The sequence below is a fragment of the Passer domesticus genome, chromosome 29 (genome assembly GCF_036417665.1).
Source record: "Passer domesticus isolate bPasDom1 chromosome 29, bPasDom1.hap1, whole genome shotgun sequence".
NCBI classification, from domain to species: Eukaryota; Metazoa; Chordata; class Aves; order Passeriformes; family Passeridae; genus Passer; species Passer domesticus.
Window position 1 is genome coordinate 1,488,176 of NC_087502.1, and position 16,364 is coordinate 1,504,539.

The 16,364-nt window shown below is 58.8% G+C and overlaps 1 protein-coding gene and 1 long non-coding RNA gene across 2 annotated transcripts in view; one reads left to right on the forward strand and one right to left on the reverse strand.

Annotated features, from left to right (window-relative positions):
• Positions 1-16,364, reverse strand: part of LOC135287382 (zinc finger protein 664-like) — a 257,242-nt gene that overhangs the window by 24,161 nt on the left and 216,717 nt on the right. The gene's annotated exons all lie outside the window — the stretch shown is intronic.
• On the forward strand, positions 912-1,652 carry LOC135287453 (uncharacterized). Its single transcript, XR_010351135.1, has 3 exons — positions 912-1,042; positions 1,288-1,475; positions 1,564-1,652. It is a non-coding gene; the product is annotated as an uncharacterized LOC135287453 (long non-coding RNA).

The window sequence follows — 16,364 nt, forward strand, 5'->3', positions numbered from 1 at the left end:
CCTGCAGCCATCCCCACCTGGGCTGGGCCTGCTCTCACCATGCTTGGAGCATTCTGAGGAACATCCCTGGTTTCTTGCCCTTCTCCTACAGCTGGTTTGCAAATTAATCAAGAGAATTCGGGAGGAAGAGACCAGCACCGTGGGCACTGGGCTCAGAGCATACTTGCACATCTTTAAAACCAAGACCAGTGCTGCCCTGCTGGATATGCTGGTAGAGGAGGGCTTTTGCAATCCAAAGCAAGTAAGCAGCCTGTGGCCAGGGTTTGATCCTCCCAGGAATTGCTCGGCCTCCCAAGCCACACCCACTGGTCACTGGAAGCCTTTGAGGCCATGGCAGTGTGGTGGGAAGGGAAGCACTTCTCTGGGGAAGCTGGGGACATTCCTCCCTCTGGCAGCTGTCCAAGTCTCCCCGTGCCTTCTCCAGGTGCCTGCCATGGTCAGGTACATCCACCAGTGGCTCACGGCCAATCAGTTTGCTGAGCACAGGCTGAACAGGACCCTGCTGGATCTCACCGAAGCACAGCCCACTGACGTACTGGTGACGCTCCTGCGTGTGGCCCCATCCTGTGACAGGTATGGGGCCCACCTGCCCAGAGCGCTCAGGGCTCCCCAGCCCATCAGCCTGTACAGCCTGTCCCAGCTGTCTGAGCAACAGAGAGTTCCAGGGCCCTCTGGCTGCTCCCTTTGCCAGCCCTGGCACGTCAGTCCCCGAGCCTGCTGCCATGCTCCCTCACGGCCCCTCAGGGGCCTGTCCCCACAGGGCCGGGCTGCTGGGAGCTGCTGGCCAGTGGCAGTGGGCAGGGGCAGAGCTGGCAGCCAGCTCAGGTCCCCGCTGCTGCCCAGGCCACAGTGCTGTGTCCCAGACCCCCCTGAGACAGAGCTCTAACCCCACAGAGCTGCTCTGACCATGTGGAAGAGCATCATGTGCTCGCCCAGGACTGCGGAGCCTGCGCTGCTGATACTCCTGGATGTGCTGGGGAGCTGGCCCGAACACAGCATGTGCACCTCCGATGGGGACAAAACGGGTGTCTTGGTCCTGGCTGTGAGTTTCTGCAACTGGCCTTTGCTGGCCCCAAAGCCGCCTCTCCAGCAGCTCTGCATTCTCCTTCCCCCCACTGCATCTCCCTGCCTCAGGCGCTGGGCTGAAACCTGGCCTCGGGGCAGCTTCAGGGGCACCAGGCCCCTGCTCCCCCTGCGTCTCTCTGGGCCACTCCCTCCCCTGCTCAGGCCCTGCCACACGCACACCTCGGCACTGAGCGCTGTCTCAGGGGGCTTTGTCCTTTGCAGGCCACTGTGGTGATGTGGAAGATCCTCCAGGTGCCCTGTGTCCCACACACAGTGACGGTGTATTTCCCTCGCCTCTTTGTGCATCTGCTTTTCCAAGTGTTCTTCACCACTCTGGATATGCCAGAGGAGGTGGATACCTTTTGGAAGGGGTGCCAAGAGCAATATGACCTTGCCACCAGCCCCAACAGGTGCTCCACCCTCCTCCTCCTGTCCCTGCCACGTCTCTGGGCAGGAGCCAGTGCTCCCAGCGTGACCGGGGCTTTGCTCTGCACACAGGTTTGCAGTGCGGACTCTGAAGTCCCTGCTCTGCCGAATGCAGCACGAGGATGTGGTGGTGGCGATGGAAGCACCAGCGTGTGGCTGGGACACGCTGCTGTGTGCTGACACCCACCACTATGCCGTGGCTCTGCTGGCCAGGTGAGACCCCTATCTCCCAAGTGCCTCTGACATTTGTGCTCTGTGCCCAGGGTGCCCCACACAGTCCCCATGGTCGCGGGCCAGAGGGCCTTGTCACCGAGGGACAGCCAAGCAGACTGGAAAAGGCTGGGAGAGGAGGGTGCCCACAAGGAGCCACCTCCCAAATAGCCCAGGGTCCCTTGCAGGATGCTGGGGAAAGACCAGACCTCTGTGAGTCAGTCCCGGCACAGGTTTGTCCCCATGGCCCACAGTCTTGGTGACTTTTTCTCCTGCCAGGGAGATGTCCTGTGTCTCCATCTCCTTGTGCTCCCGCATCGCTCGCTACCTGCTCCGGCTGCTCAGCACACAGGAGCCACGCTGGGAGCTGCCCGCCCTGGCCTTCCTTGCGGAGGTGAGCCTGATGGCCAGCGCTGCCTCCCAGCTCTCTGCCCTCTCGTAGCCGCAGCTGCCTGGGACGGTGCCCGTGCCTGTGCTGCTGCCTGGGCCCAGCCCTGTGCGGTTCTGGCTCCTGCTGGCCGGCTCCCCTGTCACTGCCCTGTGCCTTTCAGGTCCTCGAGTTCCTGGACTTGAGTGAACGCGGTGCTAAGAGAGTCCTGCAAATCTTGTCAAGGCACCTGCGGAGCGAGTGCAGGGAGAGGCGTCGCCTGGCACTCAGGGCCCTTCTCGAGTTCACTGACGAGCCCTCCATGGTGAGAAGGGGGCAGGGGCTAAGCTGAGGAATGCAGTCCTTTGGGCTTGGCTGGGCTTTGGGTGCTGGGGCAGCTGCTCCCAGCTCTCCTGCCTCCCGCTTCAGCTGCCCAAGTGCTTCAGGATAGGCCTTTGGCCTCTGGGCCCTGCCACAGCAGGATGGCATTTCACCAACTTGTGTTCCAAACAGACCAAAAAAATGTGGAGCCTGACTGAAAGCCTTGTGGAGCTCCTACAGGACGCAGATGGAGAGATAGTTAGCATGACGGTCATGCTACTCAGCTTTATTATCTTGGACAATGACACGCTGATACCCGGCCCCATCACACTGCAGCTGGTTGAGGCGCTCCAGCCACTCTTTGACCACGTAAGGCTCTCTGCCCTCAGCCACGGCCACCGGGTGCTGCCCGGACACTTTGTGCCCTGTGGATTTGCAGGCCAGCGCCAAGCTGAGCCCCGTGCAGCCAATGCTGAGGCCTTTTTCTCTTCCTTTCATCCAGGACAATAACCAGGTGCAGGTGCTCTCCATACTCCTCTTCCGAACATTGGTGACGCTTCCACGGAAAAAGGAAAAAAAGGCCCTGAAGACACTCCTGCGCCACAGCCTGCTGCCACTCTTCTTCCACTGCCATGATGAGAATCGGCTTGTGGCACAGGTGAGGATTCATGGGCTGCTGCTGTCCCCTGGCAGGGGGCACGGCTGCCTCCTGCCCTGGCACCTGCCGGGCTGCAGCCTCCTCCAGGCCTTGGCATAGGGACGCGGGTCCTGCACCCTGGGCTGTGGGGCCATCTCCGCGTCTCTGCTGCTCTCCAGGTTTCTCAGGAAACGCTGCTTTGTGTGGCCGAGTTCCTGAAGACGAGGGATCTTGAAAAACAGTTGAAGAACAAGAAGCTGTGGAAGTTCACCGAGTGCCTGGTAAGGAGGGCCTGGAAGCCCCAGCCTCAGCCTGGAGAAGCCCCCTGAGCGCCGTGCTCAGTGTGCGGCACCGGCAGCTGTGCCCCTGCCCGCTGCTGTCCCCGAGGCCATGCGGGCTCTTCTCCAGGCTGCTGTGGGCCCGAGCCGGGGGCCGATGGAGCCACGGCCCGGCGGGGCTGCGGGCCGGGGCGGCCCCGCGGCTCCCCGGGCAGCAGCCGGCCCTCTGCCCCCTCCAGAGCCCGGCGCCAGCGGCTGCTGGCCGCGCCTCAGGGCTGTGCGGGCAGGGGAGGCCGGGGCTGGGCGCAGGGAGCGCCCGCCACAGGGGCTGAGCCCGAGCCGAGCCTTCCCTGCTGCCGCTCTCTGCAGCTGGCAGAGGACAGGAGCCGAGCGGCCGAGCACCTGCGCCGGGCCCTGCCGTACCTGCGGAACCCTCAGGAGTCCCTGCGAGCGGCGGCCATCAGGTTCACGGGTGAGCCACGAGCCCGGGCTCCCTCCCCGGCCCGCCGCAGCTCGGCCCCAGCCCCGCCCGCTGCCCCGGCAGCGCCGTCCGGGCCCGGCGCCCCGGAGCCCCGCCTGGGCTGGGCGCTGCTGCCGGCCTCTGGCAGCCGTGCCCTCGGGCGGCAGCGTGCGGCATGGCCCGGGCTGAGCCCTGCCGGGCCAGCAGGGCGTGTGGCCACAGCGCCAACAGCGCCGCTGGCAGGGAGCTGTGCCGCTGGCGCCGTGACAGGCTCTGTGTTCCCAGGCATGGCCGGGCGGCACCTGAGGGGGAAGAGGGAAGAGCTCCAGCTCATCTGTAGCGGTGAGTGAGGGCAGCGGGCTGCCAGCGGGGGCTGGCGGGGGCAGCTGCGAGCCCTGCCCCGGCTAAGGAGGGCTCTGCTCCCTGTGCGGACCAGGGCCGGCGTGGGCAGAGCACACAGAGATTTCAGGGCCACCTGGGGCATTCGTGGCCAGCAGCTTCGGGCTGAGCCCCTTGGTCTCTGCTCCCTCCTGGCCATGGCTAGAGCGGGCTGGGATGGCCCTGGCAGGGGGCTCTCCTCGGGTCCCCTCAGCTCTGGGATCTGACCATGGCTCTGTTCCTCTCTCTTTCAGCCCTTGAACACCTGGCAGAGGACATCAGCAGTGCCGTGTCAGACGCGGCACTTCAAACATTGGATGTCCTCCGGGCACTACAGAGTAAGCGATACTCTGTCTTCCAGAGGCTGCAGGATCAGCTCTGCAGGGCATGGAGGACACGGCCTCGTCTGTCGGGGCTGGGCTGCCTGCGCTGCTGGAGCCCTGCAGAGAGCTGATCGCAGCGGCTCTGGCTGCTGGGGCCACCCGAGCCAGCGGGGATTTTCTGTTTCTTTAGTATTGTTCTTTTCTTCTTTTTTTTTTTTTTTTCCTGTAGCAAATGAATATAGATGTGTTGTAATAGACAGACTCCCAGGATCTTTCTTTTGCTGCCCAGGGTCTGCAGGGCATGGGGGAAGAGGGGGAAAAGGGTGCTTGGGTTCAGCAAGCTGCCCAGGTGTGCAGTGTTGCAGGGAAAGTGGCCAGAAGCCCCTTGGCCTTTGGTGGTTCTGCTGAAGCCTCTGTGCTGCCAACAGAGTGGATGGGCAGGGGCCGGAGGTGCTGGACCCCTGTGAGACCAGTGCCTGGAGATGGCCACAAGCCCTGTGCCAGGCAGGAACCGCCATCCGTGTCCTCCTGCCCGTGTGTTGCTGGCTGGATTGCTGAGGGCTCCCAGGTGCCTCTTGATGGGGCTCCTCTGGAGCTCCTGTGGGGCTGCAGTGCTGCTGCTGAGCAGCTTGGCCGGGCTGGGGGAGACCCTGAGGGGACTGGGCCACCAAGGGATGAGGGGCTGCAGGAGCCCTGACAGGACAGGCAGTGGGAAGGCACGAGAGAGATGTGTGAGGGACTGGGTGGCTGTAACGTTGGCCCAGGGGTGTGGGTTGGAGACAAAGGGACCACTCACCCCAATGTCCATGTGGCAAACAGCGTTTATTCTCCAGCCCTTCCTTAGAAAGGGCCTTTGAAAAACCCAGTCTGGAAAATGTCATTGGTCTGATCTCTACGCCCCTTCAGGTTCTGGCCAGTGAAATGCTGCAGCCTTGGGAGAGATGTGAGTGGGCGAGGCCCTGTCAGTCACACCAGGGGCTGGTACAGTCACACAGTATAAGCCAGCCTGCGCTGTGACACACGGCAGCAGAGTGCGAGGCACAGCTCCGGGTGCTCCCCGTGAACCTCAGCTCTAGGAGCACTGTCTGCCCAAAGCTCCAGGGGCTGCAGTGGGAGCCCGGCTGGGCTCTGCCCAGGAGCCATCCTGCAGGGACAGCTGAAACAGGGAGCATTCAGCTGCCACAAACAGCCAAGCCAGGGCTGCAGGGCAGCTGCTCCAGCCCGGACTGCACTGCTGTGTGCTGTGCTCTGGGGCTGGGGCTCCCCGCACAGGGGACTGGACTGGTGTGCCAGAGGAGACAGAGAAGCTTCAGCTTCAGCCTCACTGAGGTGGGTGTGTGGGCTGGGAAGAGTGGGCCGGCTCAAGGGGATTCACAGAGCTCATCCTGCTGCAAGGACGAGGAAAAGGGAGTGGGAGCTCAGCAGTGAGGAGAGCTGAGGGCTGGAGAGTGGCTCTGAATGAGACTAAAATGCCACTGGACTTCTGAGACATTGCTGCTCCTCAGCCAGTGACAGGATGAGTCCCTAAGCCTGGGGCTCAGCCTTCCTCGTAGTGAGGAGCACCAAGGAAGGCAACAGTGTGATGGAGACTGGCATGGGCTGGGAACTCACTGGGGGAAAAGAGGGAGCAGTTGGGAAGTAAAAGGCAGGTGGGGGAGAGAACTGTTCACAGAAAGGCCGAGCTACAACTTGAGCAAGCTGAAAAATGTCATTTGGGGTCATCCCAGATTGATTTCATTTCTGAAGCTATTGAACAAGTTTATTTTTTGGGGGTGTCATGTTTTCCCTTGGAGATGTACACTCTGCAAACTTGAGCTGTGTTGCCAAAATGCTCAAGCAAGTCTGTGCCGCAGGTGACACCATTTCTTCTTTGGCTGATTCTGGCCTGGTGCTGAGCTCCAGCAGAACCCTGGCAGAGCCCAGAGCAGCCTCAGCACCCGCAGAGCCTGGCTGCAAGGAGAGAAACCAGAAGCTGCCCGTCAGCTGAGGGCTCCTGTCCCCTTGTTCCAATGCCTGCAGTGCCCAGGCCATGCTGGCTGTGCCCAGAGCTGTGCCCAGAGCTGTGCCCAGAGATGCCCATCACTGCTGCCTCGGGGAGCAGAGCAGGAGGGCAGGACACATGCCCAGCCTGCAGCCAGCCATGGCACATCCAGCCCTCAGCACCTGCCCAGAGTGGGATGCTCCTGTGCTCGCTGCCATCTCCCAAAAGCTCTGATCCCACCCTGCCAAGCAGACAGGGACCCACCTCACGCCATCCATGGCTGGAAGAAAAGCTGGTCCCAAACGATGTCCTCAGCCTTCTCCAAGGGCACGGCCCATCCACACCACAGCTGCTCCCAAGCACTTCCCGATCCAGATTGGACCCCACCTAGAATGCTTCATCTAGAAAAACAAACAATAAATTATTGAAAAGAGATTACAGACAAAAGGGGAAAACAAGAAAAAAGGTAAAAAATTGTATCTCTGTCAGGGCCTTGAGGAAGGCCCAACCCCTACATGCTAGGGAAAAACCCAGCCATGGGTGAGGGAAGCCCACACTTTCTCTCTTCTCTCCTGCACTGCCCCCCTCAATAACCGTGATCCCAAAGTAAACAAAGGCAGTGGAGCAGCCCAAGCCCTTCCTTGCCTGCACAGCAAAGCAGCCCCAGCACAGGTTCTGGAGTCCCACCTCTGCTCCCACCATGGGGGTTTGTTTGTGTCGGGCTGGCTGCCCCAGCCCCAGCCCCAGCCCAGGCCACGATGGGTGCTGGGGGCTGTTGGCAGGGCCAGGAGCCCACTCCCATTTCGTACCCAGCCCATCCCCCAGCCCTGCCAAAAGCAGCTGGGCAGCCGACTGAAGGATCAGCTGCATCCACCCCAGCCAAGTGGGAACCTTTGGTTCCCAGCCAGGCTGGGCAATGCCCAAATCTGGGAGCATTTCCCTGGGTGTGGACTCAGCTGCAAATTTGCTGTGGAGCCTGGCTTTGAAGAAGGTGCCACAATTGAAGTCCATCATCTTCAGCTGGCCAGTGGCCAGGTGGAGGAAGGAGTTGTCATCCTTGATGTCATCCTCGCTGTCTCCAGCAGCAGCAGCATTCCCACCCAGTACAGCTTCTCCAGGGGCTCCTTCTCCTTCCCTGGGGTGAGACCAGGCTGTCAGGGCTCTGCCCAGGGCCCCAGCTGTCAGGGAACCAGGACAAGCAAAACCTGCTTGGATGGCAGCCACCAGTGCTGGGCAGAGCAGCTCAGCTCTAGCACAAGGGCTGTGTGTTCCCATTTGATGACCCCTGGGCAGCGACATAGACAGGACAAAAAAGTCTGTACAGTGACACAGGCAGGAAAAAAAAGTCTGGGTTCCTTTGCTTCTCATTGCCAAGGCATGTGTGGAGCTCTAACTTACCCAGGCCCAGGATCAAAGTGGGCCTGTGGCTCTCTCCCTTCTTCTATGGCAGATGAATATCCTGCACCCAAGGATCACAGGGCTTTTCTAAGTCCAGCATGGATAAACACCGCCTGATCAGATCTTGGCACTTTGGGCAGAGAAACCAGAAACTGCCCATCAGCTGGAGAAGGCTCCTGTTGGCTTTGCCCCACTATTCCCGTGCCCAGGCCATGCTGGATGTGCTCAGAGCTGAGCCTAAACTTTCCCATCAATTCCCTGTTTTGGAGGAGAGCAGGACACGTGCCACCTCCTCAGCAGCGGCCAGAGCGGGATGCTCACCAGCCCGCTGCTCTCTCCCAGCACTGGTATTCCCCCCGTGCCCAGAGATGAGGATCCACCTGGAGAGAGCCGTTGTGGCAGCGAGAGCTGATGGTCCCAGCTGATGTTCTGGCCCCTCCTGAATGGGTGCTCCCCACAGACCATCTGGTGCAGCACGATGCCCAGGGACCAGATGGTAGCTGGCTCGCCATAGTACCAGCCCAACTGGGTCCATTCTGGGGGGCTGTAGGACCATGTTCCGATGGAATACAGATGGAGTTCAGCAGGGGAATGCTGCTGCTCCCAGAGCCTGGCCCCAGCATCCCTGGGCATGCAGGGGCTGCACCAGTGGCACACGGGGTGACCCACTGCTCTCTGACCAGCACCTGGGACTGGTGTACAGACTTAGGGTTGGAAAAGAAGCCACTGGTGTCAGAAGAGGGCAGCGGAAGCCCTGGCAAGGCCCAACCATGACAAGGAAAAACCTACTCAGTGCTGGGGAAAAACCATGTCTTCATCCTCCCTGCCTGCATTGCCCCAAAAAACATTATGAACCCAAAGCAAACCAGGTGAGTGGAGCAGACCACAGCAGTTCTCACCTGCACACCAAACTGGCTGGGGCACTGGTTCTGGTCCCCTCTCTCTGCTACCCCCACCCATGGGTGTTTTTGTCAGGCTGGCTGCCCCAGTCCCAGCCCCAGTCCTGGGCAGAATGGTGGGCAAAGGCTGCCAGCAGGGCTGGAAGCTGGCTCCCCACCCAGCCCTGCTCAAAAGCAACTTGGCTAAAATCTCAGTGCCATGAAGGACAGCAAAAGGCAGAATTCCTGCTGCCACACCCATTTTGGGCTGTGAGATGTTGGGCCCTGAGATGCTGTGACTAGAAGCACACCCCTGCGTGGGCTCACCTGCAAAGTGAGTGTAGGCTGTGTCTTGCAGGTAGGTGCCACAGCCAAAGTCAATCAATTTGGCCTGCCCGGTGGCCAGGTCCACCAGGATGTTCCCTGGTTTGATGTCCCTGGGCAGGACCCCGCAGCTGGTGCAGTGCCGCACGGCCTCCAGCACCTGGCGGAACAGCTGCCGCGCCACCTCCTCGGACAGGAACCCCCGTGCCCGAATGAAATGCTGCAGGTCCTGAGACCGCTCTGGCCACTCCAGCACCATCAAGATGTCTTTGGGGAGCTCAAGCCACTCCAGCAGCTGGACGATGCCAGGGAAGCTAGTGGACACCTTGTCCAGCAGCACGATCTCCAGGGGTGCGCTGGTGCCATCGGGCTGTGGGAGGAGCATGATGTCATCAGTGGGGGCCGATGCTGTGCCAGGGCTGGGGAGCCCCTCACCCAGCCCAGGATGCTCTGTGCCCTGAGCTGGTCCCACGCCCGCTCCCCCTCGAGGCGTCCTGGCGGCTTCCACCCTGCTGGGCCTCGGCTCATCCCCACCCAGCACGGCCCGGCTTCTGCCGCTGGCCCCGCTCACTCACCGGCTGGCCCCAGTGCCGGATGCAGTTCCGTGGCACCCTTTTGGTGGCCACCTGCAAGCCAAGGGCAGCAGCGGGCTGAGATCGCCTGCTGAGCCCTATCCACCTCCTCCTCCGCCCGCCGCTGGCCCCACCGTTCACTGGGGCGCTGTCCGAGAGCGACATGGCCACAAAGATGCTGCCAAAGACACCGCGCCCCAGCAGTGAGCCCAGCCGGTACTGCTCCTTCAGGCCCTGCTGCGCCTTCCCTGCGGGCAGGACGCAGCTGTCAGCGCTCGGCCTGGAGCCAGCAACGGCCCCGAGCGCCCCTCACCTGCCCCAAGCCAGCCATCCCCAGGCGTTTGCCCTGTGGAACGGGACACGGGAGCCTTGGGGCCGGCGGCCGCACTGCCGAGCGGCGGAGCTCGGACTGGGAAAGCCGCAGTGGAGGAGACGGGAGCGGCTGCGCTGCCTGTGTCCTCCGTGGGCCCCAGGAGGAGCCAGGGCTGGGGCTGGGGCCGGGGTCGGGGTTGGGGTTGGAACTGGGCTCAGGCCAGGCGGAGGCAAAGGGCAGTGATGCCGCCCCAACTCCAGGCACTGATGCCCACGCAGTAGCACCACCGCCTATACGGCCAGAGTCAGGCAGAGGCGAGACTGTGGCGGGACACATGGGGCGGGGGATGGGACAGCCCCTCCCGGGGCTGGGGGCAAGCTGGGGGTATAGCCCGGCCCGGCACGGGGAGAGAGAGAGACTGGGAGAGAGAGGGGACACCGGGAAAGGGAGACCGGGAGAGGGTCTGGGACAGCAGGAGAGGGAGAGGACAAGCAAGAGGGAGTCGATAGAGTCGCTTCTTTCACTGATTTCACTGGTGCTGCCGCTCCTGCCACAGCTGCTGCTGCAACTGAAGCACTGTGGCCATTTGTACCCATGTCTGTTCATCCATTGCCTGTTTGCCCCCGCGCCAAGCCCCACGATCCCAGGGGCAGCCCCTGAACCTGTCCAAACACGGGAACTTTGCCGTGTTCAGCCAAGAGTCTGGACTCCTGCACAGCGGCACAGGAATCCCCTCGGTTGATGCTGTGCATTGTCCCTGCTGAGGGTCAAACACTATCAGAGCACATTTCCTGAATGCAGAATTTGTACCTGACCCAAGCACTGCACTAATCTCTCCAGCACTGCTTTCCAAAAAATACAGGGGAAGGAAAACAGTGTGTAGGTCATGGTATTTTAGAGTGTCTAAAACTTGCCAAGTCATGGATCTTAGAGGTAAGATCCATTTGGAATTAATGGGAAGGAGAAGTAGTGCAAGAAGGAAAAGGGGAGCATAAAAATAAATAAAGCATCTTAGATTGTTTCTTTCCATTCTTATTTCATTTCTAAAAAGCTGTTTCACTTTTCTCAGAATCTTCTCCACAGTCCTGTTTGCTCTTTCCAAGAACCTTTCCTGGAGAACGAGGAGCAGCTTCTGTCACAAGATGTGCCACCAACTGCAGCTTCTCTTGGCTTTCCCCGCCGTGCGTGCAGCACAACTCTTGCAGCAAAGCAGGACAAATATTTAAAAACTTTACAGCTTCTTCTTTCTTTCCCTTGTGGGCTGGCCAGTTGTGTCATTGGTAATGTTTGCATTGTTACTGTTCTGCCCTAAGAAAACATGACGGGCTACCAGGAATTGTTAGAGAATGCAAGCTTGACTGAATGCAGAGAAAGAATCTCCAGAGCCTGCAGCCAGAAATGGAGAGCTGTGTGATAATCATTCCAACATCCCCATGGACATCTTGAAAGTGATCTAGAAGATGAAAATGGGCTGACAGACAGAGTTTGTTTCTGGGTTCAGTTCAGATGCTTCTACATCTCATGCATTGCTATAAATCACAAGTACAATCTGTTCATGGAAAGCACCAGAACAAGCTGGACCTCTCAGAAGATGACTGAAAGAATCTGATAAGGAGAAATGCAGGGAATTACTTGGTGAACTTTGCCTGTAAGAATGGTCATTTTCCCTAAGGATTTCCAATCCATTCCCTTCGCTGTTGTCCTTCCTAACAAAGCCATTTTCATCCCAAATTCCCCATGAAATGAGAACCCTGAGCTTGTGGAAGTGCCTGAAAGATGCCGTGTTCCTCTGCAGGGACACTGAGGCTGAACCAGGAGCCTGAGCCCTCTCTGGGGAAGCCTCCTCCGAGCTGGAATTTGTGCCATGCTGGGAGAGGAGGAGGAGGGAGAGAAGGCTGGGCGCTGTGTGGCAGGAGCAGGAGGTTTGGGCCGCAGGACATTCTGTCTGCACAATGGGCTGCCCCACAATGGGCGGCCGTGCCCGGGGCTCTGGGCCTGGCCCCGCGTGCGCTGAGCTCCCGACACTGCGGGAGCTCCCCGGGCTGGGCTCAGGTTCCCGCTGGGACTGGGCAGCAGGCTGGGCTCCAGCTGGGACCAGCAGCAGCTGGAAATACCTCTGGACATCTCCATTTTCTGCTGCTGCTCAGAAGAAACAATGAAGTGAGTTAAGAAGTTCTGGTTTTGTTTTCTCCTGGTGGATTTTTTCATTTGATTTGACACTCCCGAGGCAATTTCTGTCATGGCCTCTGTCAGTTGATTCTATTCCAGCAGCAGCAGCAACAGGGCTGTGTTTGAGCACTGCAAATGTGGCCTGTGTGGCTTTAATTCTTCTTGACTTAGTGCTCAGGTACTTGTGAGCATTTCAAGATCTGCTAATCATGATGCCTGTGACAAAAAAAGCCAGAGTTCCCCATCTCAAAACACTCTGGGGAGCACTGATCAAAAAAGGCAATTGCAGTTTTACAGATAAAAGTCAAGTGGGAAGCAGAAGAGGGACAAGAGCAGCCATGATCTCCAATTCTCAAGGCAAAGGCGGCAGCAGCAGCCTCCTGCTGTCAGCTCAGGGTGAGTAAAACAGCGCTGAAAACAGCGCTGGAACCCGATCCTTTCCTCCTCTGAGGGCTGGCTCAGGGCAGCACAGGCGGGCCCTGAGGAGTCAGGGCTGTGTGTGGGTGCTGGTTGCTCTACTCCAGGATTCAGCTGGAAAAAGCCCTTGGGAGCTGAGGCAGGAGCAGGCGGGAAGGGGCCGGCGCTGCTGCTGCTCCTGCCCCGGAGCCCCGGCTGGGCCGGGCCGGCGCCCGCTGCGCTGCGGCTGCTGCTGCTGCCAGAGCCGGGCGGGACTCGGGGACAGCGACGGACACGGGGGGACAGCAAAGGCCTGGCGGCTGCAGGGATGTTGGTGCTGGGGCCAGCGCCAGCACAGAGCTTCAGCCCGCAATTAACCCTGAGGGAAACGCTGAGGAAAGGCTCCATTTCAGCCTTTCTTTACTGGTCGCTGTGAAGGGACCAAAATCAAAGGAGAACAAGCAGGGCCTGACCCCTTCTCCTTTGGGAGGAGCCCCAGGCCTGGGGCTGTGAGGGGCCATGAGGGGCTGTGAGGGGCCATGAGTGGCTGTGAGGGCTGTGGGGGGCCATGAGGGGCTGTGAGGGGCCATGAGGGACTGTGAGGGGCTGTGAGGGGCCATGAGTGGCTGTGAGGGCTGTGAGGGGCCATGAGGGGCTGTGAGGGGCCATGAGGGACTGTGAGGGGCTGTGAGGGGCCATGAAGGGCTGTGAGGGCTGTGAGGGGCCATGAGGGGCTGTGAGGGCTGTGAGGGGCCATGAGGGGCTGTGAGTGCTGTGAGGGGCTGTGAGGGGCTATGAGGGCTGTGAGGAGCTGTGAGGGGCCATGACGCAGCATGAGAAGCCGTGAGGGGCTGTGAGGAGCCATGAGAGACTGTGAGGGGCTGTAAGGAGACGTGAGGAGCTATGAGGATCTGTGCAGGGCTATGAGGTCTGTGATGGGCCATGAGTGCTGTGAGGGGCTATGAGGGGCCGTGAGGGCTATGAGGGGCTATGAGGAGCTGTGAGGGTCCATGAGGGCCATGAGGAGCCATGAGGGGCTGTGAGGGGCTGTGAGGAGCCATCAGGAGCTGTGAGGAGCTGTGAGTGCTGTGAGGGGTTGTGAGGAGACATGAGAGCTCTGAGGGCTGTGATGGGTCATGAGGGGCCATGAGCTGTGAAGGGTTGTGAGGGGTCATGAGGAGATTTGAGGGGCCATAAGGGGCTCTGAGGGGCCATGAAGGGCTATTAGGGACCTTGAGGGGGAAAAAGGTCCCTGAGAAGCTGTGGGAGGCCAGGCACTTCATGGAACCACGGGTCAGTTATTACACTGCAGAACCAAGGAGACTGCGGTTGAGCGTTATGAAAGCTCATGGAACCAAAAGTCCATTGTGACATTGAGGGACCTCATGGGATCATGGAGAACATTACAATAGTTTGTGACCCTTTGGAACCAAGGGGCCATGTGACAGTGCAGGGCTCCATGGAACTAAGAACTCATGTAACAGTGAGGAGCCCAATGGAATCAAGGCGCCATTCCATATTTCAGGGCCTCATGGAAGCAAGGTGCCCTTGTGACACTGCAGGACCTCATAGAATCCTGGAGACCATTCTGACACTTTGAGGCCGTGTTGAATCAAGGGGCTTTGCAGGGCTTTGTGGAACCAAGGAGCTCTCTGTGACACTGCAGGGCCTCGTGGAAGCAATGAGACCATTCTGGCATTCTAGGTCCCCATGGCACCAAGGGGCCATTGTGACACCAATGGGTCCCCAAGGAAGCAAGGGGCCAGTGTGCCACAGCCAGGCCTTGTGGAACCAAGGGGCCATTGTGATCCTGGGGAGCCCAATAGAACCAAGGGACCATTGTGGCACTCTGCACAGTCCCATGGAACCAAGGAAAACCATTTTTGACACTGCAAGGCCTCATGGAAGCAAGGGGCCATTGTGGCACTGCAGAGCCAAGTAGACCATTGTGATATCACTGGGCCTCATGGAAACAAAGATCTCTTGTGATACCACGGGGCCTCGTGGAACCAAAGGGCAATTGTGATGTTGCAGGGCCCCAAGGATCCAAGAACATGGAACAGGTCTGGTTGGCTGGGCCTGACTGGTGCAGCTGAGATGGCATGTTGAGGGTTGCTTCTCATCTTCCCCTAAAACTCTGGAGTTCTGTGCTTTCCTTCCAGTGGGAAAGAACTCTCCCTCTCCTCCAGGGGTTCATGGCTGAAATTGGGATTCTACCTCTATATCTGATTATATCTGAAGACTGTTCCCATAGGAAACCTGCCAGCAAAGACAGCTCTGGATGGCCTTGGCATCTTGGGGGCCACCTCTTACCTGCCTTCAAAACACTGGAGGGATGTGTTTTTCTTTCCATTGTAAAAAGCATCTTTGAAGTCCAGGTGTCTATGGCCACAATTGGGAATCTGCCTCCAAAATTCCTTATATCCAAGGATAGCTCCCAGACAAAATCTGCCAGGACTGTCCAGGTTCCTTTGGCTTCCTGAGGGCCAGCTCTCATCTGCCTGTGAAACACTGGGGCTCTGCCCCTGCAGCCACCACCTGCACACGCCCATGTTCTTCTTCCTGCTCAACCTGGCCCTCAGTGACCTGGGCTCCATGTGCACCACTGTCCCCAAAGCCATGCACAATTCCCTCAGGGACACCAGCACCATCTCCTACAAAGGATGTGCTGTACAGCTCTTTCTGTTTATCTTCTTCATTGGAGCAGAGTATTTCCTCTTGACCATCATGTGCTTTGACCGCTACGTGTCCATCTGCAAACCCCTGCACTACGGGACCCTCCTGGGCAGCAGAGCTTGTGCCCACATGGCAGCAGCTGCCTGGGCCACTGCCTTTCTCACTGCTCTGCTGCACATGGCCAATACATTTTCCCTGCCCCTGTGCCAGGGCAATGCCTTGGGCCAGTTCTTCTGGGAAATCCCACACATCCTCAAGTTCTCCTGCTCCAAATCCTACCTCAGAGAACTTGGGCTTATCATGATTAGTGTCTTTTTAGCCTCTGCATGCTTTGTGTTCATTGTTTTCTCCTACGTGCAGATCTTCAGAGCTGTGCTGAGGATCCCCTCTGAACAGGGACAGCACAAAGCCTTTTCCACCTGCCTTCCTCACCTGGCCATGCTCACCCTCTTCCTCAGCACTGCAGCCTTTGCCTACCTGAATCCTCCTCCATGTCCTCCCCATCCCTGGATCTGGTGGTGTCAGTTCTGTACTCAGTGGTGCCTCCAGCCCTGAACCCTCTCATCTACAGCCTGAGGAACCAGGAGCTCAAGGCTGCAGTGTTGAGAGTGATGAGTGGAGGTTTCACAAACACTGAACTGCTGGCCAGTTTCTGCAAATCTCTTGTAATAGAAGTCATTTTAGATACTGCCTTGTTAGTTTCATTTTGGATGCCCTATTTCTTTGTTTTCCTTCTTAATATTGTCCACAAAGAAATGCCGTTGTTTGTGCCATTGCTCATTTTGTTTCTCTCCACCTTCCCTGTGGCCACAGACTGCGTCAATGAGGGGCTGCACTTTCAGTGGTTTTAAATGAAAGAAAGTATTTCCCACCAGAGATGCCCTTTTGTTGCCTTCTCTGGAGCTGCAGCAGCGATGTCTGTGTGCAGAGCTGGGGCAGATCAGTGCTGGCACAGCAGCTGTGCCCAGCAGCAGCAGCAGCACTTGGTGTTGCCAGTACTGTTCTCATGCCCCTGCCCTCTCGGGATCTCCTCTGGTCAAGGTGAGCCCGAGGTGTGTTAAAAGTCTCTTTTTCCAACCCAGCTGTCAAAGAAGGAGTCAGAAGTCTTCAGCTTGCGTTCTTAAGGTTGTTTATTATTTCTTATCTAAAGCATTTTCTGTCTGGCCTGCCGAGGTCTGTTCAGCAGGTCAGT